General features: G+C 32.0%; 18 non-coding genes across 18 annotated transcripts; all 18 read right to left on the bottom strand.

Moving 5' to 3' along the window:
• Window positions 1-3,705: 3,705 nt before the first annotated feature.
• On the bottom strand, window positions 3,706-3,791 carry TRNAR-UCU (transfer RNA arginine (anticodon UCU)). The gene is given in 2 exon segments: window positions 3,706-3,741; window positions 3,755-3,791. It is a non-coding gene; the product is annotated as a tRNA-Arg (tRNA).
• A 772-nt stretch (window positions 3,792-4,563) lies between these two features.
• Window positions 4,564-4,649, bottom strand: TRNAR-UCU (transfer RNA arginine (anticodon UCU)). Its single transcript is given in 2 exon segments — window positions 4,564-4,599; window positions 4,613-4,649. It is a non-coding gene; the product is annotated as a tRNA-Arg (tRNA).
• A 796-nt stretch (window positions 4,650-5,445) lies between these two features.
• TRNAR-UCU (transfer RNA arginine (anticodon UCU)) lies at window positions 5,446-5,531 on the bottom strand. Its single transcript is given in 2 exon segments — window positions 5,446-5,481; window positions 5,495-5,531. It is a non-coding gene; the product is annotated as a tRNA-Arg (tRNA).
• Window positions 5,532-6,303: 772 nt separating this feature from the next.
• Window positions 6,304-6,389, bottom strand: TRNAT-UGU (transfer RNA threonine (anticodon UGU)). The gene is given in 2 exon segments: window positions 6,304-6,339; window positions 6,353-6,389. It is a non-coding gene; the product is annotated as a tRNA-Thr (tRNA).
• A 3,370-nt stretch (window positions 6,390-9,759) lies between these two features.
• Window positions 9,760-9,845, bottom strand: TRNAR-UCU (transfer RNA arginine (anticodon UCU)). The gene is given in 2 exon segments: window positions 9,760-9,795; window positions 9,809-9,845. It is a non-coding gene; the product is annotated as a tRNA-Arg (tRNA).
• Window positions 9,846-10,641: 796 nt separating this feature from the next.
• On the bottom strand, window positions 10,642-10,727 carry TRNAR-UCU (transfer RNA arginine (anticodon UCU)). Its single transcript is given in 2 exon segments — window positions 10,642-10,677; window positions 10,691-10,727. It is a non-coding gene; the product is annotated as a tRNA-Arg (tRNA).
• Window positions 10,728-11,488: 761 nt separating this feature from the next.
• On the bottom strand, window positions 11,489-11,574 carry TRNAR-UCU (transfer RNA arginine (anticodon UCU)). Its single transcript is given in 2 exon segments — window positions 11,489-11,524; window positions 11,538-11,574. It is a non-coding gene; the product is annotated as a tRNA-Arg (tRNA).
• A 798-nt stretch (window positions 11,575-12,372) lies between these two features.
• Window positions 12,373-12,458, bottom strand: TRNAR-UCU (transfer RNA arginine (anticodon UCU)). The gene is given in 2 exon segments: window positions 12,373-12,408; window positions 12,422-12,458. It is a non-coding gene; the product is annotated as a tRNA-Arg (tRNA).
• Window positions 12,459-13,230: 772 nt separating this feature from the next.
• Window positions 13,231-13,316, bottom strand: TRNAR-UCU (transfer RNA arginine (anticodon UCU)). The gene is given in 2 exon segments: window positions 13,231-13,266; window positions 13,280-13,316. It is a non-coding gene; the product is annotated as a tRNA-Arg (tRNA).
• A 796-nt stretch (window positions 13,317-14,112) lies between these two features.
• TRNAR-UCU (transfer RNA arginine (anticodon UCU)) lies at window positions 14,113-14,198 on the bottom strand. The gene is given in 2 exon segments: window positions 14,113-14,148; window positions 14,162-14,198. It is a non-coding gene; the product is annotated as a tRNA-Arg (tRNA).
• A 1,624-nt stretch (window positions 14,199-15,822) lies between these two features.
• Window positions 15,823-15,908, bottom strand: TRNAR-UCU (transfer RNA arginine (anticodon UCU)). The gene is given in 2 exon segments: window positions 15,823-15,858; window positions 15,872-15,908. It is a non-coding gene; the product is annotated as a tRNA-Arg (tRNA).
• Window positions 15,909-18,425: 2,517 nt separating this feature from the next.
• TRNAR-UCU (transfer RNA arginine (anticodon UCU)) lies at window positions 18,426-18,511 on the bottom strand. The gene is given in 2 exon segments: window positions 18,426-18,461; window positions 18,475-18,511. It is a non-coding gene; the product is annotated as a tRNA-Arg (tRNA).
• A 796-nt stretch (window positions 18,512-19,307) lies between these two features.
• Window positions 19,308-19,393, bottom strand: TRNAR-UCU (transfer RNA arginine (anticodon UCU)). The gene is given in 2 exon segments: window positions 19,308-19,343; window positions 19,357-19,393. It is a non-coding gene; the product is annotated as a tRNA-Arg (tRNA).
• A 772-nt stretch (window positions 19,394-20,165) lies between these two features.
• On the bottom strand, window positions 20,166-20,251 carry TRNAR-UCU (transfer RNA arginine (anticodon UCU)). The gene is given in 2 exon segments: window positions 20,166-20,201; window positions 20,215-20,251. It is a non-coding gene; the product is annotated as a tRNA-Arg (tRNA).
• A 796-nt stretch (window positions 20,252-21,047) lies between these two features.
• Window positions 21,048-21,133, bottom strand: TRNAR-UCU (transfer RNA arginine (anticodon UCU)). Its single transcript is given in 2 exon segments — window positions 21,048-21,083; window positions 21,097-21,133. It is a non-coding gene; the product is annotated as a tRNA-Arg (tRNA).
• Window positions 21,134-21,894: 761 nt separating this feature from the next.
• TRNAR-UCU (transfer RNA arginine (anticodon UCU)) lies at window positions 21,895-21,980 on the bottom strand. The gene is given in 2 exon segments: window positions 21,895-21,930; window positions 21,944-21,980. It is a non-coding gene; the product is annotated as a tRNA-Arg (tRNA).
• Window positions 21,981-23,621: 1,641 nt separating this feature from the next.
• TRNAR-UCU (transfer RNA arginine (anticodon UCU)) lies at window positions 23,622-23,707 on the bottom strand. Its single transcript is given in 2 exon segments — window positions 23,622-23,657; window positions 23,671-23,707. It is a non-coding gene; the product is annotated as a tRNA-Arg (tRNA).
• A 794-nt stretch (window positions 23,708-24,501) lies between these two features.
• TRNAR-UCU (transfer RNA arginine (anticodon UCU)) lies at window positions 24,502-24,587 on the bottom strand. Its single transcript is given in 2 exon segments — window positions 24,502-24,537; window positions 24,551-24,587. It is a non-coding gene; the product is annotated as a tRNA-Arg (tRNA).
• Window positions 24,588-25,045: the final 458 nt, after the last annotated feature.

Below are 25,045 nucleotides of genomic sequence, written 5' to 3'. Positions count from 1 at the left end.
CTCAACATTGAATTTGGTTGCTGGTTAAATATAACAATAAGCATTTTTGATCAGCAGTTATTGATTTAAAGTATCGAAAATTGATTTGTAATTGGTGATCTTACATTGAAAAGATTTTTATGTCACCAGCCGATCATTACTTTGTATATATATATATAGTAAATAAGTCTCCTGTATACAATGTCTACGTTATGTATTATTGTAAGTAAAGTTTAAATGTTTGCATTTGAAACTAAAGAACGACTCTGGTGGGACTCGAACACAAGACCTTTGAATAACTACAACCTACTAGAAGTCAAATGCGCTGTCCATTGCACCACAGAGCCACTGATGTACCACGTTTTTGTATCAACAGTACAATGTGTTGAATACTCTTATGTTTTAAATGACAATCTGTGATGAAACTAATCTTTTTATTTTTCTATTTTTTAAGTAGGCTGTAAAGAGAGTATCGTAGAGTGAGATTCAAATTTTTGTAATGATTTCAGGAATAGCTCCCACTTTGTGTGAGGTGCAAATCAATATGGGGACAATTGCACCATGTCTGATTGAGTGTTTGTTGCAAAGAAACTGAAGACAGAAACATTTTGGTAACATTTATATAGGTTTTGCATTTTTACCAGTATAGATATTTATATTAATTTATATTATAATAATTACATGGCTATCGAGTGTCAGATATTTATAACATTTCTCCCAAATGCAACAGCTATGTCTGAGTCTTCCTCTTGCGGTTTTCAAGTGCAAGTCCTATATCAGGTTTTAGCAATTGTGTAGGTTATTTGTAATACCCATCTAAGGATTTTTTATGATTTTTGAGTGTACTGTAGATACACTTTAAGCTTTGTATTCCTACGTGAGCAGACTCAACATAATATTTTCATTGCTGGTTAAAAATAACCATCCACATTTTTATTACCAGTTATTGATTTAAAGTATCTAAAATTGATTTGTAACTGGTCTTACATTTAAATGATTTTTATGTCAACAGCCTATAATTACTTTGTATATATAGTATATAGGTCTCCCATATACAATGTCTATGTTATGTATCATTTTAAGTAAATTTTAAATGTTTGCATTTGAAGCTAAATAACGACTCTGGTGGGACTCAAACCCACAACCTTTGAATAACTACAACCTACTAGAAATCCAATGCGCTATCCATAGCGCCACAGAGCCACTGAAGCAACAAGCTTTTGTATCGACAGTACAACTTGTAGAATACTTTCATGTTTTAAAAGCTACAATCTGTGATGAAACAAATCTATTATGTCTTTCTTTTTTTAGTAGGATGTATATACACAGTATTGTAGAGTAAGAGCCAAAATGTTATACTGATTTCAGAAATAGCATCCTCGTTGTGTGAGGTGCAAAAAAATGTGGGGACAATTGCACCCTGTGTGAAATAGTAACTGTTTATTGCAATACAAACTAAAGACCAAAATATTTTCTAAAATGTATTTAATGTTTAGAGTGCTGAACAGTGTAGATATTCATCTTATTTCATACTATAATGATAATGTTACTAACCTGTGTCAGATATTTCCAACATTCCTCTTGAATGCAACATCCCTGTCTGAGTTTTCCGGCTGCTGATTTTGAGTGCAAGTCCTAAATCAGGTTTAAGCAATTATTTAGCTAATATGTGATAACCATGTAAGGATTACAGGTAAAAAGGATTTAATGTTTTTTGAGTGTAGATACCCTTCAAGGTCTGCATAGCTAGCTGAGCAGACTCAACATTGAATTTGGTTGCTGGTTAAATATAACAATAAGCATTTTTGATCAGCAGTTATTGATTTAAAGTATCGAAAATTGATTTGTAATTGGTGATCTTACATTGAAAAGATTTTTATGTCACCAGCCTATCACTACTTTGTATATATATATAGTAAATAAGTCTCCTATATACAATGTCTATTTTATGTATTATTGTAAGTAAAGTTTAAATGTTTGCATTTGAAACTAAGGAACGACTCTGGTGGTACTCGAACACAAGACCTTTGAATAACTACAACCTACTAGAAGTCCAATGCGCTGTCCATTGCACCACAGAGCCACTGATGTACCACATTTTTGTATCAACAGTACAATGTGTTGAATACTCTTATGTTTTAAATGACAATCTGTGATGAAACTAATCTTTTTATTTTTCTATTTTTTAAGTAGGCTGTAAAGAGAGTATCGTAGAGTGAGAGTCAAATTTTTGTAATGATTTCAGAAATAGCTCCCACTTTGTGTGAGGTGCAAATCAATATGGGGACAATTGCACCATGTCTGATTGAGTGTTTGTTGCAAAGAAACTGAAGACAGAAACATTTTGGTAATATTTATATAGGTTTTGTATTTTTACCAGTATATATATTTATATTAATTTATATTATAATAATTACATGGCTATCGAGTGTCAGATATTTATAACATTTCTCCCAAATGCAACAGCTATGTCTGAGTCTTCCTCTTGCTGTTTTAAAGTGCAAGTCCTATATCAGGTTTTAGCAATTGTGTAGGTTATTTGTAATACACATCTAAGGATTTTTTATGATTTTTGAGTGTACTGTAGATACACTTTAAGCTTTGTATTCCTACGTGAGCAGACTCAACATAATATTTTGATTGCTGGTTAAAAATAACCATCCACATTTTTATTACCAGTTATTGATTTAAAGTATCTAAAATTGATTTGTAACTGGTCTTACATTTAAATGATTTTTATGTCAACAGCCTATAATTACTTTGTATATATAGTATATAGGTTTCCCATATACAATGTCTATGTTATGTATCATTTTAAATGTTTGCATTTGAAGCTAAAGAATGATTCTGCTGGGACTCGAACCCACAACCTTTGAATAACTACAACCTACTAGAAGTCCAATACGCTATCCATTGCGCCAAAGAGCCACTGAAGCAGCAAGCGTTTGTATCGACAGTACAGCTTGTAGAATACTTTCATGTTTTAAAAGCTACAATCTGTGATGAAACAAATCTATTATGTCTTTCTTTTTTTAGTAGGATGTATATACAGAGTATTGTAGAGTAAGAGCCAAAATTTTATACTGATTTCAGAAATAGCATCCTCATTGTGTGAGGTGCAAAAAAAATGTGGGGACAATTGCACCCTGTGTGAAATAGTAACTGTTTATTGCAATACAAACTAAAGACCAAAATATTTTCTAAAATGTATTTAATGTTTAGAGTGCTTAACAGTGTAGATATTCATCTTATTTCATACTATCATGATAATGTTGCTAACCTGTGTCAGATATTTCCAACATTCCTCTTGAATGCAACATCCCTGTCTGAGTTTTCCGGCTGCTGATTTCGAGTGCAAGTCCTATATCAGGTTTAAGCAATTATTTAGCTAATATGTGATAACCATGTAAGGATTACAGGTAAAAAGGATTTAATGTTTTTTTGAGTGTAGATACCCTTCAAGGTCTGCATAGCTAGCTGAGCAGACTCAACATTGAATTTGGTTGCTGGTTAAATATAACAATAAGCACTTTTGATCAGCAGTTATTGATTTAAAGTATCGAAAATTGATTTGTAATTGGTGATCTTACATTGAAAAGATTTTTATGTCACCAGCCTATCATTACTTTGTATATATATATATAGTAAATAAGTCTCCTGTATACATTGTCTACGTTATGTATTATTGTAAGTAAACTTTAAATCTTTGCATTTGAAACTAAAGAACGACTCTGGTGGGACTCGAACCCACAACCTTTGAATAACTACAACCTACTAGAAGTCCAATGCGCTATCCATTGCGCCACAGAGCCACTGATGTATCATACTTTTGTATCAACAGTACAATGAGTTGAATACTCTTATGTTTTAAATGACACAATCTGTGATGAAACTAATCTTTTTATTTTTCTATTTTTTAAGTATGCTGTAAAGAGAGTATCGTAGAGTGAGAGTAAAATTTTTGTAATGATTTCAGAAATAGCTCCCACTTTGTGTGAGGTGCAAATCAATATGGGGACAATTGCACCATGTCTGATTGAGTGTTTGTTCCAAAGAAACTGAAGACAGAAACATTTTGGTAACATTTATATAGGTTTTGTATTTTTACCAGTATATATATTTATATTAATTTATATTATAATAATTACATGGCTATCGAGTGTCAGATATTTATAACATTTCTCCCAAATGCAACAGCTATGTCTGAGTCTTCCTCTTGCTGTTTTCAAGTGCAAGTCCTATATCAGGTTTTAGCAATTGTGTAAGTTATTTGTAATACACATCTAAGGATTTTTTATGATTTTTGAGTGTACTGTAGATACACTTTAAGCTTTGTATTCCTACGTGAGCAGACTCAACATAATATTTTGATTGCTGGTTAAAAATAACCATCCACATTTTTATTACCAGTTATTGATTTAAAGTATCTAAAATTGATTTGTAACTGGTCTTACACTTAAATGATTTTTATGTCAACAGCCTATAATTACTTTGTATATATAGTATATAGGTCTCCCATATACAATGTCTATGTTATGTATCATTTTAAGTAAATTTTAAATGTTTGCATTTGAAGCTAAAGAATGACTCTGCTGGGACTCGAACCCACAACCTTTGAATAACTACAACCTACTAGAAGTCCAATGCGCTATCCATTGCGCCACAGAGCCACTGAATCAGCAAGCGTTTGTATCGACAGTACAACTTGTAGAATACTTTCATGTTTTAAAAGCTACAATCTGTGATGAAACAAATCTATTATGTCTTTCTTTTTTTAGTAGGATGTATATACAGAGTATTGTAGAGTAAGAGCCAACATTTTATACTGATTTCAGAAATAGCATCCTCATTGTGTGAGGTGCAAAAAAATGTGGGGACAATTGCACCCTGTGTGAAATAGTAACTGTTTATTGCAATACAAACTAAAGACCAAAATATTTTCTAAAATGTATTTAATGTTTAGAGTGCTTAACAGTGTAGATATTCATCTTATTTCATACTATCATGATAATGTTGCTAACCTGTGTCAGATATTTCCAACATTCCTCTTGAATGCAACATCCCTGTCTGAGTTTTCCGGCTGCTGATTTCGAGTGCAAGTCCTATATCAGGTTTAAGCAATTATTTAGCTAATATGTGATAACCATGTAAGGATTACAGGTAAAAAGGATTTAATGTTTTTTGAGTGTAGATACCCTTCAAGGTCTGCATAGCTAGCTGAGCAGACTCAACATTGAATTTGGTTGCTGGTTAAATATAACAATAAGCATTTTTGATCAGCAGTTATTGATTTAAAGTATCGAAAATTGATTTGTAATTGGTGATCTTACATTGAAAAGATTTTTATGTCACCAGCCGATCATTACTTTGTATATATATATATAGTAAATAAGTCTCCTGTATACAATGTCTACGTTATGTATTATTGTAAGTAAACTTTAAATCTTTGCATTTGAAACTAAAGAACGACTCTGGTGGGACTCGAACCCACAACCTTTGAATAACTACAACCTACTAGAAGTCCAATGCGCTATCCATTGCGCCACAGAGCCACTGATGTATCATCCTTTTGTATCAACAGTACAATGTGTTGAATACTCTTATGTTTTAAATGACACAATCTGTGATGAAACTAATCTTTTTATTTTTCTATTTTTTAAGTATGCTGTAAAGAGAGTATCGTAGAGTGAGAGTAAAATTTTTGTAATGATTTCAGAAATAGCTCCCACTTTGTGTGAGGTGCAAATCAATATGGGGACAATTGCACCATGTCTGATTGAGTGTTTGTTCCAAAGAAACTGAAGACAGAAACATTTTGGTAACATTTATATAGGTTTTGTATTTTTACCAGTATATATATTTATATTAATTTATATTATAATAATTACATGGCTATCGAGTGTCAGATATTTATAACATTTCTCCCAAATGCAACAGCTATGTCTGAGTCTTCCTCTTGCTGTTTTCAAGTGCAAGTCCTATATCAGGTTTTAGCAATTGTGTAGGTTATTTGTAATACACATCTAAGGATTTTTTATGATTTTTGAGTGTACTGTAGATACACTTTAAGCTTTGTATTCCTACGTGAGCAGACTCAACATAATATTTTGATTGCTGGTTAAAAATAACCATCCACATTTTTATTACCAGTTATTGATTTAAAGTATCTAAAATTGATTTGTAACTGGTCTTACACTTAAATGATTTTTATGTCAACAGCCTATAATTACTTTGTATATATAGTATATAGGTCTCCCATATACAATGTCTATGTTATGTATCATTTTAAGTAAATTTTAAATGTTTGCATTTGAAGCTAAAGAATGACTCTGCTGGGACTCGAACCCACAACCGTTGAATAACTACAACCTACTACAAGTCCAATGCGCTATCCATTGCGCCACAGAGCCACTGAAGCAGCAAACGTTTGTATCGACAGTACAACTTGTAGAATACTTTCATGTTTTAAAAGCTACAATCTGTGATGAAACAAATCTATTATGTCTTTCTTTTTTTAGTAGGATGTATATACAGAGTATTGTAGAGTAAGAGCCAACATTTTATACTGATTTAAGAAATAGCATCCTCATTGTGTGAGGTGCAAAAAAATGTGGGGACAATTGCACCCTGTGTGAAATAGTAACTGTTTATTGCAATACAAACTAAAGACCAAAATATTTTCTAAAATGTATTTAATGTTTAGAGTGCTTAACAGTGTAGATATTCATCTTATTTCATACTATCATGATAATGTTGCTAACCTGTGTCAGATATTTCCAACATTCCTCTTGAATGCAACATCCCTGTCTGAGTTTTCCGGCTGCTGATTTCGAGTGCAAGTCCTATATCAGGTTTAAGCAATTATTTAGCTAATATGTGATAACCATGTAAGGATTACAGGTAAAAAGGATTTAATGTTTTTTGAGTGTAGAAACCCTTCAAGGTCTGCATAGCTAGCTGAGCAGACTCAACATTGAATTTGGTTGCTGGTTAAATATAACAATAAGCATTTTTGATCAGCAGTTATTGATTTAAAGTATCGAAAATTGATTTGTAATTGGTGATCTTACATTGAAAAGATTTTACTTTGTATATATATATATATAGTAAATAAGTCTCCTATATATAGTGTCTACGTTATGTATTATTGTAAGTAAAGTTTAAATGTTTGCATTTGAAACTAAAGAACGACTCTGGTGGGACTCGAACACAAGACCTTTGAATAACTACAACCTACTAGAAGTCAAATGCGCTGTCCATTGCACCACAGAGCCACTGATGTACCACGTTTTTGTATCAACAGTACAATGTGTTGAATACTCTTATGTTTTAAATGACAATCTGTGATGAAACTAATCTTTTTATTTTTCTATTTTTTAAGTAGGCTGTAAAGAGAGTATCGTAGAGTGAGATTCAAATTTTTGTAATGATTTCAGGAATAGCTCCCACTTTGTGTGAGGTGCAAATCAATATGGGGACAATTGCACCATGTCTGATTGAGTGTTTGTTGCAAAGAAACTGAAGACAGAAACATTTTGGTAACATTTATATAGGTTTTGCATTTTTACCAGTATAGATATTTATATTAATTTATATTATAATAATTACATGGCTATCGAGTGTCAGATATTTATAACATTTCTCCCAAATGCAACAGCTATGTCTGAGTCTTCCTCTTGCGGTTTTCAAGTGCAAGTCCTATATCAGGTTTTAGCAATTGTGTAGGTTATTTGTAATACCCATCTAAGGATTTTTTATGATTTTTGAGTGTACTGTAGATACACTTTAAGCTTTGTATTCCTACGTGAGCAGACTCAACATAATATTTTCATTGCTGGTTAAAAATAACCATCCACATTTTTATTACCAGTTATTGATTTAAAGTATCTAAAATTGATTTGTAACTGGTCTTACATTTAAATGATTTTTATGTCAACAGCCTATAATTACTTTGTATATATAGTATATAGGTCTCCCATATACAATGTCTATGTTATGTATCATTTTAAGTAAATTTTAAATGTTTACATTTGAAGCTAAAGAACGACTCTGGTGGGACTCAAACCCACAACCTTTGAATAACTACAACCTACTAGAAATCCAATGCGCTATCCATAGCGCCACAGAGCCACTGAAGCAACAAGCTTTTGTATCGACAGTACAACTTGTAGAATACTTTCATGTTTTAAAAGCTACAATCTGTGATGAAACAAATCTATTATGTCTTTCTTTTTTTAGTAGGATGTATATACACAGTATTGTAGAGTAAGAGCCAAAATGTTATACTGATTTCAGAAATAGCATCCTCGTTGTGTGAGGTGCAAAAAAATGTGGGGACAATTGCACCCTGTGTGAAATAGTAACTGTTTATTGCAATACAAACTAAAGACCAAAATATTTTCTAAAATGTATTTAATGTTTAGAGTGCTGAACAGTGTAGATATTCATCTTATTTCATACTATAATGATAATGTTACTAACCTGTGTCAGATATTTCCAACATTCCTCTTGAATGCAACATCCCTGTCTGAGTTTTCCGGCTGCTGATTTTGAGTGCAAGTCCTAAATCAGGTTTAAGCAATTATTTAGCTAATATGTGATAACCATGTAAGGATTACAGGTAAAAAGGATTTAATGTTTTTTGAGTGTAGATACCCTTCAAGGTCTGCATAGCTAGCTGAGCAGACTCAACATTGAATTTGGTTGCTGGTTAAATATAACAATAAGCATTTTTGATCAGCAGTTATTGATTTAAAGTATCGAAAATTGATTTGTAATTGGTGATCTTACATTGAAAAGATTTTTATGTCACCAGCCTATCACTACTTTGTATATATATATAGTAAATAAGTCTCCTATATACAATGTCTATTTTATGTATTATTGTAAGTAAAGTTTAAATGTTTGCATTTGAAACTAAGGAACGACTCTGGTGGTACTCGAACACAAGACCTTTGAATAACTACAACCTACTAGAAGTCCAATGCGCTGTCCATTGCACCACAGAGCCACTGATGTACCACATTTTTGTATCAACAGTACAATGTGTTGAATACTCTTATGTTTTAAATGACAATCTGTGATGAAACTAATCTTTTTATTTTTCTATTTTTTAAGTAGGCTGTAAAGAGAGTATCGTAGAGTGAGAGTCAAATTTTTGTAATGATTTCAGAAATAGCTCCCACTTTGTGTGAGGTGCAAATCAATATGGGGACAATTGCACCATGTCTGATTGAGTGTTTGTTGCAAAGAAACTGAAGACAGAAACATTTTGGTAACATTTATATAGGTTTTGTATTTTTACCAGTATATATATTTATATTAATTTATATTATAATAATTACATGGCTATCGAGTGTCAGATATTTATAACATTTCTCCCAAATGCAACAGCTATGTCTGAGTCTTCCTCTTGCTGTTTTCAAGTGCAAGTTCTATATCATGTTTTAGCAATTGTGTAGGTTATTTGTATTACCCATCTAAGGATTTTTTATGATTTTTGAGTGTACTGTAGATACCCTTTAAGCTTTGTATTCCTACGTGAGCAGACTCAACATAATATTTTCATTGCTGGTTAAAAATAACCATCCACATTTTTATTACCAGTTATTGATTTAAAGTATCTAAAATTGATTTGTAACTGGTCTTACATTTAAATGATTTTTATATCAACAGCCTATAATTACTTTGTATATATAGTATATAGGTCTCCCATATACAATGTCTATGTTATGTATCATTTTAAGTAAATTTTAAATGTTTGCATTTGAAGCTAAAGAATGACTCTGGTGGGACTCGAACCCACAACCTTTGAATAACTACAACCTACTAGAAGTCCAATGCGCTATCCATTGCGCTACAGAGCCACTGAAGCAGCAAGCTTTTGTATCGACAGTACAACTTGTAGAATACTTTCATGTTTTAAAAGCTACAATCTGTGATGAAACAAATCTATTATGTCTTTCTTTTTTTAGTAGAATGTATATACAGAGTATTGTAGAGTAAGAGCCAAAATTTTATACTGATTTCAGAAATAGCATCCTCATTGTGTGAGGTGCAAAAAAATGTGGGGACAATTGCACCCTGTGTGAAATAGTAACTGTTTATTGCAATACAAACTAAAGACCAAAATATTTTCTAAAATGTATTTAATGTTTAGAGTGCTTAACAGTGTAGATATTCATCTTATTTCATACTATAATGATAATGTTGCTAACCTGTGTCAGATATTTCCAACATTCCTCTTGAATGCAACATCCCTGTCTGAGTTTTCCGGCTGCTGATTTCGAGTGCAAGTCCTATATCAGGTTTAAGCAATTATTTAGCTAATATGTGATAACCATGTAAGGATTACAGGTAAAAAGGATTTAATGTTTTTTGAGTGTAGATACCCTTCAAGGTCTGCATAGCTAGCTGAGCAGACTCAACATTGAATTTGGTTGCTGGTTAAATATAACAATAAGCATTTTTGATCAGCAGTTATTGATTTAAAGTATCGAAAATTGATTTGTAATTGGTGATCTTACATTGAAAAGATTTTTATGTCACCAGCCTATCATTACTTTGTATATATATATATAGTAAATAAGTCTCCTATATACAATGTCTACATTATGTATTATTGTAAGTAAACTTTAAATCTTTGCATTTGAAACTAAAGAACGACTCTGGTGGGACTCGAACCCACAACCTTTGAATAACTACAACCTACTAGAAGTCCAATGCGCTATCCATTGCGCCACAGAGCCACTGATGTATCATACTTTTGTATCAACAGTACAATGTGTTGAATACTCTTATGTTTTAAATGACACAATCTGTGATGAAACTAATCTTTTTATTTTTCTATTTTTTAAGTATGCTGTAAAGAGAGTATCGTAGAGTGAGAGTAAAATTTTTGTAATGATTTCAGAAATAGCTCCCACTTTGTGTGAGGTGCAAATCAATATGGGGACAATTGCACCATGTCTGATTGAGTGTTTGTTCCAAAGAAACTGAAGACAGAAACATTTTGGTAACATTTACATAGGTTTTGTATTTTTACCAGTATATATATTTATATTAATTTATATTATAATAATTACATGGCTATCGAGTGTCAGATATTTATAACATTTCTCCCAAATGCAACAGCTATGTCTGAGTCTTCCTCTTGCTGTTTTCAAGTGCAAGTCCTATATCAGGTTTTAGCAATTGTGTAGGTTATTTGTAATACACATCTAAGGATTTTTTATGATTTTTGAGTGTACTGTAGATACACTTTAAGCTTTGTATTCCTACGTGAGCAGACTCAACATAATATTTTGATTGCTGGTTAAAAATAACCATCCACATTTTTATTACCAGTTATTGATTTAAAGTATCTAAAATTGATTTGTAACTGGTCTTACATTTAAATGATTTTTATGTCAACAGCCTATAATTACTTTGTATATATAGTATATAGGTTTCCCATATACAATGTCTATGTTATGTATCATTTTAAATGTTTGCATTTGAAGCTAAAGAATGACTCTGCTGGGACTCGAACCCACAACCTTTGAATAACTACAACCTACTAGAAGTCCAATACGCTATCCATTGCGCCACAGAGCCACTGAAGCAGCAAGCGTTTGTATCGACAGTACAGCTTGTAGAATACTTTCATGTTTTAAAAGCTACAATCTGTGATGAAACAAATCTATTATGTCTTTCTTTTTTTAGTAGGATGTATATACAGAGTATTGTAGAGTAAGAGCCAAAATTTTATACTGATTTCAGAAATAGCATCCTCATTGTGTGAGGTGCAAAAAAAATGTGGGGACAATTGCACCCTGTGTGAAATAGTAACTGTTTATTGCAATACAAACTAAAGACCAAAATATTTTCTAAAATGTATTTAATGTTTAGAGTGCTTAACAGTGTAGATATTCATCTTATTTCATACTATCATGATAATGTTGCTAACCTGTGTCAGATATTTCCAACATTCCTCTTGAATGCAACATCCCTGTCTGAGTTTTCCGGCTGCTGATTTCGAGTGCAAGTCCTATATCAGGTTTAAGCAATTATTTAGCTAATATGTGATAACCATGTAAGGATTACAGGTAAAAAGGATTTAATGTTTTTTTGAGTGTAGATACCCTTCAAGGTCTGCATAGCTAGCTGAGCAGACTCAACATTGAATTTGGTTGCTGGTTAAATATAACAATAAGCACTTTTGATCAGCAGTTATTGATTTAAAGTATCGAAAATTGATTTGTAATTGGTGATCTTACATTGAAAAGATTTTTATGTCACCAGCCTATCATTACTTTGTATATATATATATAGTAAATAAGTCTCCTGTATACAATGTCTACGTTATGTATTATTGTAAGTAAACTTTAAATCTTTGCATTTGAAACTAAAGAATGACTCTGGTGGGACTCGAACCCACAACCTTTGAATAACTACAACCTACTAGAAGTCCAATGCGCTATCCATTGCGCCACAGAGCCACTGATGTATCCTACTTTTGTATCAACAGTACAATGTGTTGAATACTCTTATGTTTTAAATGACACAATCTGTGATGAAACTAATCTTTTTATTTTTCTATTTTTTAAGTATGCTGTAAAGAGAGTATCGTAGAGTGAGAGTAAAATTTTTGTAATGATTTCAGAAATAGCTCCCACTTTGTGTGAGGTGCAAATCAATATGGGGACAATTGCACCATGTCTGATTGAGTGTTTGTTCCAAAGAAACTGAAGACAGAAACATTTTGGTAACATTTATATAGGTTTTGTATTTTTACCAGTATATATATTTATATTAATTTATATTATAATAATTACATGGCTATCGAGTGTCAGATATTTATAACATTTCTCCCAAATGCAACAGCTATGTCTGAGTCTTCCTCTTGCTGTTTTCAAGTGCAAGTCCTATATCAGGTTTTAGCAATTGTGTAGGTTATTTGTAATACACATCTAAGGATTTTTTATGATTTTTGAGTGTACTGTAGATACACTTTAAGCTTTGTATTCCTACGTGAGCAGACTCAACATAATATTTTGATTGCTGGTTAAAAATAACCATCCACATTTTTATTACCAGTTATTGATTTAAAGTATCTAAAATTGATTTGTAACTGGTCTTACACTTAAATGATTTTTATGTCAACAGCCTATAATTACTTTGTATATATAGTATATAGGTCTCCCATATACAATGTCTATGTTATGTATCATTTTAAGTAAATTTTAAATGTTTGCATTTGAAGCTAAAGAATAACTCTGCTGGGACTCGAACCCACAACCTTTGAATAACTACAACCTACTAGAAGTCCAATGCGCTATCCATTGCGCCACAGAGCCACTGAAGCAGCAAGCGTTTGTATCGACAGTACAACTTGTAGAATACTTTCATGTTTTAAAAGCTACAATCTGTGATGAAACAAATCTATTATGTCTTTCTTTTTTTAGTAGGATGTATATACAGAGTATTGTAGAGTAAGAGCCAACATTTTATACTGATTTCAGAAATAGCATCCTCATTGTGTGAGGTGCAAAAAAATGTGGGGACAATTGCACCCTGTGTGAAATAGTAACTGTTTATTGCAATACAAACTAAAGACCAAAATATTTTCTAAAATGTATTTAATGTTTAGAGTGCTTAACAGTGTAGATATTCATCTTATTTCATACTATCATGATAATGTTGCTAACCTGTGTCAGATATTTCCAACATTCCTCTTGAATGCAACATCCCTGTCTGAGTTTTCCGGCTGCTGATTTCGAGTGCAAGTCCTATATCAGGTTTAAGCAATTATTTAGCTAATATGTGATAACCATGTAAGGATTACAGGTAAAAAGGATTTAATGTTTTTTGAGTGTAGATACCCTTCAAGGTCTGCATAGCTAGCTGAGCAGACTCAACATTGAATTTGGTTGCTGGTTAAATATAACAATAAGCATTTTTGATCAGCAGTTATTGATTTAAAGTATCGAAAATTGATTTGTAATTGGTGATCTTACATTGAAAAGATTTTTATGTCACCAGCCGATCATTACTTTGTATATATATATATAGTAAATAAGTCTCCTGTATACAATGTCTACGTTATGTATTATTGTAAGTAAACTTTAAATCTTTGCATTTGAAACTAAAGAACGACTCTGGTGGGACTCGAACCCACAACCTTTGAATAACTACAACCTACTAGAAGTCCAATGCACTATCCATTGCGCCACAGAGCCACTGATGTATCATACTTTTGTATCAACAGTACAATGTGTTGAATACTCTTATGTTTTAAATGACACAATCTGTGATGAAACTAATCTTTTTATTTTTCTATTTTTTAAGTATGCTGTAAAGAGAGTATCGTAGAGTGAGAGTAAAATTTTTGTAATGATTTCAGAAATAGCTCCCACTTTGTGTGAGGTGCAAATCAATATGGGGACAATTGCACCATGTCTGATTGAGTGTTTGTTCCAAAGAAACTGAAGACAGAAACATTTTGGTAACATTTACATAGGTTTTGTATTTTTACCAGTATATATATTTATATTAATTTATATTATAATAATTACATGGCTATCGAGTGTCAGATATTTATAACATTTCTCCCAAATGCAACAGCTATGTCTGAGTCTTCCTCTTGCTGTTTTCAAGTGCAAGTCCTATATCAGGTTTTAGCAATTGTGTAGGTTATTTGTAATACACATCTAAGGATTTTTTATGATTTTTGAGTGTACTGTAGATACACTTTAAGCTTTGTATTCCTACGTGAGCAGACTCAACATAATATTTTGATTGCTGGTTAAAAATAACCATCCACATTTTTATTACCAGTTATTGATTTAAAGTATCTAAAATTGATTTGTAACTGGTCTTACATTTAAATGATTTTTATGTCAACAGCCTATAATTAGTTTCCCATATACAATGTCTATGTTATGTATCATTTTAAATGTTTGCATTTGAAGCTAAAGAATGACTCTGCTGGGACTCAAACCCACAACCTTTGAATAACTACAACCTACTAGAAGTCCAATACGCTATCCATTGCGCCACAGAGCCACTGAAGCAGCAAGCGTTTGTATCGACAGTACAGCTTGTAGAATACTTTCATGTTTTAAAAGCTACAATCTGTGATGAAACAAATCTATTATGTCTTTCTTTTTTTAGTAGGATGTATATACAGAGTATTGTAGAGTAAGAGCCAAAATTTTATACTGATTTCAGAAATAGCATCCTCATTGTGTGAGGTGCAAAAAAAATGTGGGGACAATTGCACCCTGTGTGAAATAGTAACTGTTTATTGCAATACAAACTAAAGACCAAAATATTTTCTAAAATGTATTTAATGTTTAGAGTGCTTAACAGTGTAGATATTCATCTTATTTCATACTATCATGATAATGTTGCTAACCTGTGTCAGATATTTCCAACATTCCTCTAGAATGCAACATCCCTGTCTGAGTTTTCCGGCTGCTGATTTCGAGTGCAAGTCCTATATCAGGTTTAAGCAATTATTTAGCTAATATGTGATAACCATGTAAGGATTACAGGTAAAAAGGATTTAATGTTTTTTTGAGTGTAGATACCCTTCAAGGTCTGCATAGCTAGCTGAGCAGACTCAACATTGAATTTGGTTGCTGGTTAAATATAACAATAAGCACTTTTGATCAGCAGTTATTGATTTAAAGTATCGAAAATTGATTTGTAATTGGTGATCTTACATTGAAAAGATTTTTATGTCACCAGCCTATCATTACTTTGTATATATATATATAGTAAATAAGTCTCCTGTATACAATGTCTACGTTATGTATTATTGTAAGTAAACTTTAAATCTTTGCATTTGAAACTAAAGAACGACTCTGGTGGGACTCGAACCCACAACCTTTGAATAACTACAACCTACTAGAAGTCCAATGCACTATCCATTGCGCCACAGAGCCACTGATGTATCATACTTTTGTATCAACAGTACAATGTGTTGAATACTCTTATGTTTTAAATGACACAATCTGTGATGAAACTAATCTTTTTATTTTTCTATTTTTTAAGTATGCTGTAAAGAGAGTATCGTAGAGTGAGAGTAAAATTTTTGTAATGATTTCAGAAATAGCTCCCACTTTGTGTGAGGTGCAAATCAATATGGGGACAATTGCACCATGTCTGATTGAGTGTTTGTTCCAAAGAAACTGAAGACAGAAACATTTTGGTAACATTTACATAGGTTTTGTATTTTTACCAGTATATATATTTATATTAATTTATATTATAATAATTACATGGCTATCGAGTGTCAGATATTTATAACATTTCTCCCAAATGCAACAGCTATGTCTGAGTCTTCCTCTTGCTGTTTTCAAGTGCAAGTCCTATATCAGGTTTTAGCAATTGTGTAGGTTATTTGTAATACACATCTAAGGATTTTTTATGATTTTTGAGTGTACTGTAGATACACTTTAAGCTTTGTATTCCTACGTGAGCAGACTCAACATAATATTTTGATTGCTGGTTAAAAATAACCATCCACATTTTTATTACCAGTTATTGATTTAAAGTATCTAAAATTGATTTGTAACTGGTCTTACATTTAAATGATTTTTATGTCAACAGCCTATAATTACTTTGTATATATAGTATATAGGTTTCCCATATACAATGTCTATGTTATGTATCATTTTAAGTAAATTTTAAATGTTTGCATTTGAAGCTAAAGAATGACTTTAGCTGGGACTCGAACCCACAACCTTTAAATAACTACAACCTACTAGAAGTCAAATGCGCTATCCATTGCGCCAAAGAGCCACTGAAGCAGCAAGCGTTTGTATCGACAGTACAACTTGTAGAATACTTTCATGTTTTAAAAGCTACAATCTGTGATGAAACAAATCTATTATGTCTTTCTTTTTTTAGTAGGATGTATATACAGAGTATTGTAGAGTAAGAGCCAAAATTTTATACTGATTTCAGAAATAGCATCCTCATTGTGTGAGGTGCAAAAAAATGTGGGGACAATTGCACCCTGTGTGAAATAGTAACTGTTTATTGCAATACAAACTAAAGACCAAAATATTTTCTAAAATGTATTTAATGTTTAGAGTGCTTAACAGTGTAGATATTCATCTTATTTCATACTATCATGATAATGTTGCTAACCTGTGTCAGATATTTCCAACATTCCTCTTGAATGCAACATCCCTGTCTGAGTTTTCCGGCTGCTGATTTCGAGTGCAAGTCCTATATCAGGTTTAAGCAATTATTTAGCTAATATGTGATAACCATGTAAGGATTACAGGTAAAAAGGATTTAATGTTTTTTGAGTGTAGATACCCTTCAAGGTCTGCATAGCTAGCTGAGCAGACTCAACATTGAATTTGGTTGCTGGTTAAATATAACAATAAGCATTTTTGATCAGCAGTTATTGATTTAAAGTATCGAAAATTGATTTGTAATTGGTGATCTTACATTGAAAAGATTTTTATGTCACCAGCCTATCATTACTTTGTATATATATATATATATAGTAAATAAGTCTCCTGTATACAATGTCTACGTTATGTATTATTGTAAGTAAACTTTAAATCTTTGCATTTGAAACTAAAGAACGACTCTGGTGGGACTCGAACCCACAGCCTTTGAATAACTACAACCTACTAGATGTCCAATGCGCTATCCATTGCGCCACAGAGACACTGATGTATCATACTTTTGTATCAACAGTACAATGTGTTGAATACTCTTATGTTTTAAATGACACAATCTGTGATGAAACTAATCTTTTTATTTTTCTATTTTTTAAGTATGCTGTAAAGAGAGTATCGTAGAGTGAGAGTCAAATTTTTGTAATGATTTCAGAAATAGCTCCCACTTTGAGTGAGGTGCAAATCAATATGGGGACAATTGCACCATGTCTGATTGAGTGTTTGTTCCAAAGAAACTGAAGACAGAAACATTTTGGTAACATTTATATAGGTTTTGTATTTTTACCAGTATATATATTTATATTAATTTATATTATAATAATTACATGGCTATCGAGTGTCAGATATTTATAACATTTCTCCCAAATGCAACAGCTATGTCTGAGTCTTCCTCTTGCTGTTTTCAAGTGCAAGTCCTATATCAGGTTTTAGCAATTGTGTAGGTTATTTGTAATACACATCTAAGGATTTTTTATGATTTTTGAGTGTACTGTAGATACACTTTAAGCTTTGTATTCCTACGTGAGCAGACTCAACATAATATTTTGATTGCTGGTTAAAAATAACCATCCACATTTTTATTACCAGTTATTGATTTAAAGTATCTAAAATTGATTTGTAACTGGTCTTACATTTAAATGATTTTTATGTCAACAGCCTATAATTACTTTGTATATATAGTATATAGGTCTCCCATATACAATGTCTATGTTATGTATCATTTTAAGTAAATTTTAAATGTTTGCATTTGAAGCTAAAGAATGACTCTGCTGGGACTCGAACCCACAACCTTTGAATAACTACAACCTACTAGAAGTCCAATGCGCTATCCATTGCGCCACAGAGCCACTGAAGCAACAAGCGTTTGTATCGACAGTACAACTTGTAGAATACTTTCATGTTTTAAAAGCTACAATCTGTGATGAAACAAATCTATTATGTCTTTCTTTTTTTAGTAGGATGTATATACAGAGTATTGTAGAGTAAGAGCCAACATTTTATACTGATTTCAGAAATAGCATCCTCATTGTGTGAGGTGCAAAAAAATGTGGGGACAATTGCACCCTGTGTGAAATAGTAACTGTTTATTGCAATACAAACTAAAGACCAAAATATTTTCTAAAATGTATTTAATGTTTAGAGTGCTTAACAGTGTAGATATTCATCTTATTTCATACTATCATGATAATGTTGCTAACCTGTGTCAGATATTTCCAACATTCCTCTTGAATGCAACATCCCTGTCTGAGTTTTCCGGCTGCTGATTTCGAGTGCAAGTCCTATATCAGGTTTAAGCAATTATTTAGCTAATATGTGATAACCATGTAAGGATTACAGGTAAAAAGGATTTAATGTTTTTTGAGTGTAGATACCCTTCAAGGTCTGCATAGCTAGCTGAGCAGACTCAACATTGAATTTGGTTGCTGGTTAAATATAACAATAAGCATTTTTGATCAGCAGTATTTGATTTAAAGTATCGAAAATTGATTTGCAATTGGTGATCTTACATTGAAAAGATTTTTATGTCACCAGCTGATCATTACTTTGTATATATATATATAGTAAATAAGTCTCCTGTATACAATGTCTACGTTATGTATTATTGTAAGTAAACTTTAAATCTTTGCATTTGAAACTGAAGAACGACTCTGGTGGGACTCGAACCCACAACCTTTGAATAACTACAACCTACTAGAAGTCCAATGTGCTATCCATTGCGCCACAGAGCCACTTATGTATCATACTTTTGTATCAACAGTACAATGTGTTGAATACTCTTATGTTTTAAATGACACAATCTGTGATGAAACTAATCTTTTTATTTTTCTATTTTTTAAGTATGCTGTAAAGAGAGTATCGTAGAGTGAGAGTAAAATTTTTGTAATGATTTCAGAAATAGCTCCCACTTTGTGTGAGGTGCAAATCAATATGGGGACAATTGCACCATGTCTGATTGAGTGTTTGTTCCAAAGAAACTGAAGACAGAAACATTTTGGTAACATTTATATAGGTTTTGTATTTTTACCAGTATATATATTTATATTAATTTATATTATAATAATTACATGGCTATCGAGTGTCAGATATTTATAACATTTCTCCCAAATGCAACAGCTATGTCTGAGTCTTCCTCTTGCTGTTTTCAAGTGCAAGTCCTATATCAGGTTTTAGCAATTGTGTAGGTTATTTGTAATACACATCTAAGGATTTTTTATGATTTTTGAGTGTACTGTAGATACACTTTAAGCTTTGTATTCCTACGTGAGCAGACTCAACATAATATTTTGATTGCTGGTTAAAAATAACCATCCACATTTTTATTACCAGTTATTGATTTAAAGTATCTAAAATTGATTTGTAACTGGTCTTACACTTAAATGATTTTTATGTCAACAGCCTATAATTACTTTGTATATATAGTATATAGGTCTCCCATATACAATGTCTATGTTATGTATCATTTTAAGTAAATTTTAAATGTTTGCATTTGAAGCTAAAGAATGACTCTGCTGGGACTCGAACCCACAACCTTTGAATAACTACAACCTACTAGAAGTCCAATGCGCTATCCATTGCGCCACAGAGCCACTGAAGCAGCAAGCGTTTGTATCGACAATACAACTTGTAGAATACTTTCATGTTTTAAAAGCTACAATCTGTGATGAAACAAATCTATTATGTCTTTCTTTTTTTAGTAGGATGTATATACAGAGTATTGTAGAGTAAGAGCCAACATTTTATACTGATTTCAGAAATAGCATCCTCATTGTGTGAGGTGCAAAAAAATGTGGGGACAATTGCACCCTGTGTGAAATAGTAACTGTTTATTGCAATACAAACTAAAGACCAAAATATTTTCTAAAATGTATTTAATGTTTAGAGTGCTTAACAGTGTAGATATTCATCTTATTTCATACTATCATGATAATGTTGCTAACCTGTGTCAGATATTTCCAACATTCCTCTTGAATGCAACATCCCTGTCTGAGTTTTCCGGCTGCTGATTTCGAGTGCAAGTCCTATATCAGGTTTAAGCAATTATTTAGCTAATATGTGATAACCATGTAAGGATTACAGGTAAAAAGGATTTAATGTTTTTTGAGTGTAGATACCCTTCAAGGTCTGCATAGCTAGCTGAGCAGACTCAACATTGAATTTGGTTGCTGGTTAAATATAACAATAAGCATTTTTGATCAGCAGTTATTGATTTAAAGTATCGAAAATTGATTTGTAATTGGTGATCTTACATTGAAAAGATTTTTATGTCACCAGCTGATCATTACTTTGTATATATATATATAGTAAATAAGTATCCTGTATACAATGTCTACGTTATGTATTAATGTAAGTAAACTTTAAATCTTTGCATTTGAAACTAAAGAATGACTCTGGTGGGACTCGAACCCACAACCTTTGAATAACTACAACCTACTAGAAGTCCAATGCGCTATCCATTGCGCCACAGAGCCACTGATGTATCACACTTTTGTATCAACAGTACAATGTGTTGAATACTCTTATGTTTTAAATGACACAATCTGTGATGAAACTAATCTTTTTATTTTTCTATTTTTTAAGTATGCTGTAAAGAGAGTATCGTAGAGTGAGAGTAAAATTTTTGTAATGATTTCAGAAATAGCTCCCACTTTGAGTGAGGTGCAAATCAATATGGGGACAATTGCACCATGTCTGATTGAGTGTTTGTTCCAAAGAAACTGAAGACAGAAACATTTTGGTAACATTTATATAGGTTTTGTATTTTTACCAGTATATATATTTATATTAATTTATATTATAATAATTACATGGCTATCGAGTGTCAGATATTTATAACATTTCTCCCAAATGCAACAGCTATGTCTGAGTCTTCCTCTTGCTGTTTTCAAGTGCAAGTCCTATATCAGGTTTTAGCAATTGTGTAGGTTATTTGTAATACACATCTAAGGATTTTTTATGATTTTTGAGTGTACTGTAGATACACTTTAAGCTTTGTATTCCTACGTGAGCAGACTCAACATAATATTTTGATTGCTGGTTAAAAATAACCATCCACATTTTTATTACCAGTTATTGATTTAAAGTATCTAAAATTGATTTGTAACTGGTCTTACATTTAAATGATTTTTATGTCAACAGCCTATAATTACTTTGTATATATAGTATATAGGTCTCCCATATACAATGTCTATGTTATGTATCATTTTAAATGTTTGCATTTGAAGCTAAAGAATGACTCTGGTGGGACTCGAACCCACAACCTTTGAATAACTACAACCTACTAGAAGTCCAATGCGCTATCCATTGCGCCACAGAGCCACTGAAGGATCAAGCGTTTGTATCGACAGTACAACTTGTAGAATACTTTCATGTTTTAAAAGCTACAATCTGTGATGAAACAAATCTATTATGTCTTTCTTTTTTTAGTAGGATGTATATACATAGTATTGTAGAGTAAGAGCCAAAATTTTATACTGATTTCAGAAATAGCATCCTCATTGTGTGAGGTGCAAAAAAATGTGGGGACAATTGCACCCTGTGTGAAATAGTAACTGTTTATTGCAATACAAACTAAAGACCAAAATATTTTCTAAAATGTATTTAATGTTTAGAGTGCTTAACAGTGTAGATATTCATCTTATTTCATACTATCATGATAATGTTGCTAACCTGTGTCAGATATTTCCAACATTCCTCTTGAATGCAACATCCCTGTCTGAGTTTTCCGGCTGCTGATTTCGAGTGCAAGTCCTATATCAGGTTTAAGCAATTATTTAGCTAATATGTGATAACCATGTAAGGATTACAGGTAAAAAGGATTTAATGTTTTTTGAGTGTAGATACCCTTCAAGGTCTGCATAGCTAGCTGAGCAGACTCAACATTAAATTTGGTTGCTGGTTAAATATAACAATAAGCATTTTTGATCAGCAGTTATTGATTTAAAGTATCGAAAATTGATTTGTAATTGGTGATCTTAGATTGAAAAGATTTTTATGTCACCAGCCTATCATTACTTTGTATATATATATAGTAAATAAATCTCCTGTATACAATGTCTACGTTATGTATTATTGTAAGTAAACTTTAAATCTTTGCATTTGAAACTAAAGAACGACTCGAACCCACAACCTTTGAATAACTACAACCTACTAGAAGTCCAATGCGCTATCCATTGCGCCACAGAGCCACTGATGTATCATACTTTTGTATCAACAGTACAATGTGTTGAATACTCTTATGTTTTAAATGACACAATCTGTGATGAAACTAATCTTTTTATTTTTCTATTTTTTAAGTATGCTGTAAAGAGAGTATCGTAGAGTGAGAGTAAAATTTTTGTCATGATTTCAGAAATAGCTCCCACTTTGTGTGAGGTGCAAATCAATATGGGGACAATTGCACCATGTCTGATTGAGTGTTTGTTCCAAAGAAACTGAAGACAGAAACATTTTGGTAACATTTATATAGGTTTTGTATTTTTACCAGTATATATATTTATATTAATTTATATTATAATAATTACATGGCTATCGAGTGTCAGATATTTATAACATTTCTCCCAAATGCAACAGCTATGTCTGAGTCTTCCTCTTGCTGTTTTCAAGTGCAAGTCCTATATCAGGTTTTAGCAATTGTGTAGGTTATTTGTAATACACATCTAAGGATTTTTTATGATTTTTGAGTGTACTGTAGATACACTTTAAGCTTTGTATTCCTACGTGAGCAGACTCAACATAATATTTTGATTGCTGGTTAAAAATAACCATCCACATTTTTATTACCAGTTATTGATTTAAAGTATCTAAAATTGATTTGTAACTGGTCTTACACTTAAATGATTTTTATGTCAACAGCCTATAATTACTTTGTATATATAGTATATAGGTCTCCCATATACAATGTCTATGTTATGTATCATTTTAAGTAAATTTTAAATGTTTGCATTTGAAGCTAAAGAATGACTCTGCTGGGACTCGAACCCACAACCTTTGAATAACTACAACCTACTAGAAGTCCAATGCGCTATCCATTGCGCCACAGAGCCACTGAAGCAGCAAGCGTTTGTATCGACAGTACAACTTGTAGAATACTTTCATGTTTTAAAAGCTACAATCTGTGATGAAACAAATCTATTATGTCTTTCTTTTTTTAGTAGGATGTATATACAGAGTATTGTAGAGTAAGAGCCAAAATTTTATACTGATTTCAGAAATAGCATCCTCATTGTGTGAGGTGCAAAAAAATGTGGGGACAATTGCACCCTGTGTGAAATAGTAACTGTTTATTGCAATACAAACTAAAGACCAAAATATTTTCTAAAATGTATTTAATGTTTAGAGTGCTTAACAGTGTAGATATTCATCTTATTTCATACTATCATGATAATGTTGCTAACCTGTGTCAGATATTTCCAACATTCCTCTTGAATGCAACATCCCTGTCTGAGTTTTCCGGCTGCTGATTTCGAGTGCAAGTCCTATATCAGGTTTAAGCAATTATTTAGCTAATATGTGATAACCATGTAAGGATTACAGGTAAAAAGGATTTAATGTTTTTTGAGTGTAGATACCCTTCAAGGTCTGCATAGCTAGCTGAGCAGACTCAACATTAAATTTGGTTGCTGGTTAAATATAACAATAAGCATTTTTGATCAGCAGTTATTGATTTAAAGTATCGAAAATTGATTTGTAATTGGTGATCTTACATTGAAAAGATTTTTATGTCACCAGCCTATCATTACTTTGTATATATATATAGTAAATAAATCTCCTGTATACAATGTCTACGTTATGTATTATTGTAAGTAAACTTTAAATCTTTGCATTTGAAACTAAAGAACGACTCTGGTGGGACTCGAACCCACAACCTTTGAATAACTACAACCTACTAGAAGTCCAATGCGCTATCCATTGCGCCACAGAGCCACTGATGTATCATACTTTTGTATCAACAGTACAATGTGTTGAATACTCTTATGTTTTAAATGACACAATCTGTGATGAAACTAATCTTTTTATTTTTCTATTTTTTAAGTATGCTGTAAAGAGAGTATCGTAGAGTGAGAGTAAAATTTTTGTAATGATTTCAGAAATAGCTCCCACTTTATGTGAGGTGCAAATCAATATGGGGACAATTGCACCATGTCTGATTGAGTGTTTGTTCCAAAGAAACTGAAGACAGAAACATTTTGGTAACATTTATATAGGTTTTGTATTTTTACCAGTATATATATTTATATTAATTTATATTATAATAATTACATGGCTATCGAGTGTCAGATATTTATAACATTTCTCCCAAATGCAACAGCTATGTCTGAGTCTTCCTCTTGCTGTTTTCAAGTGCAAGTCCTATATCAGGTTTTAGCAATTGTGTAGGTTAT

The sequence above is a fragment of the Pseudophryne corroboree genome, chromosome 4 (assembly GCF_028390025.1).
Source record: "Pseudophryne corroboree isolate aPseCor3 chromosome 4, aPseCor3.hap2, whole genome shotgun sequence".
NCBI lineage: Eukaryota > Metazoa > Chordata > Amphibia > Anura > Myobatrachidae > Pseudophryne > Pseudophryne corroboree.
The sequence above is the reverse complement of the archived record's forward strand: the minus strand, read 5'-3'. Positions and strand labels throughout refer to the sequence as shown.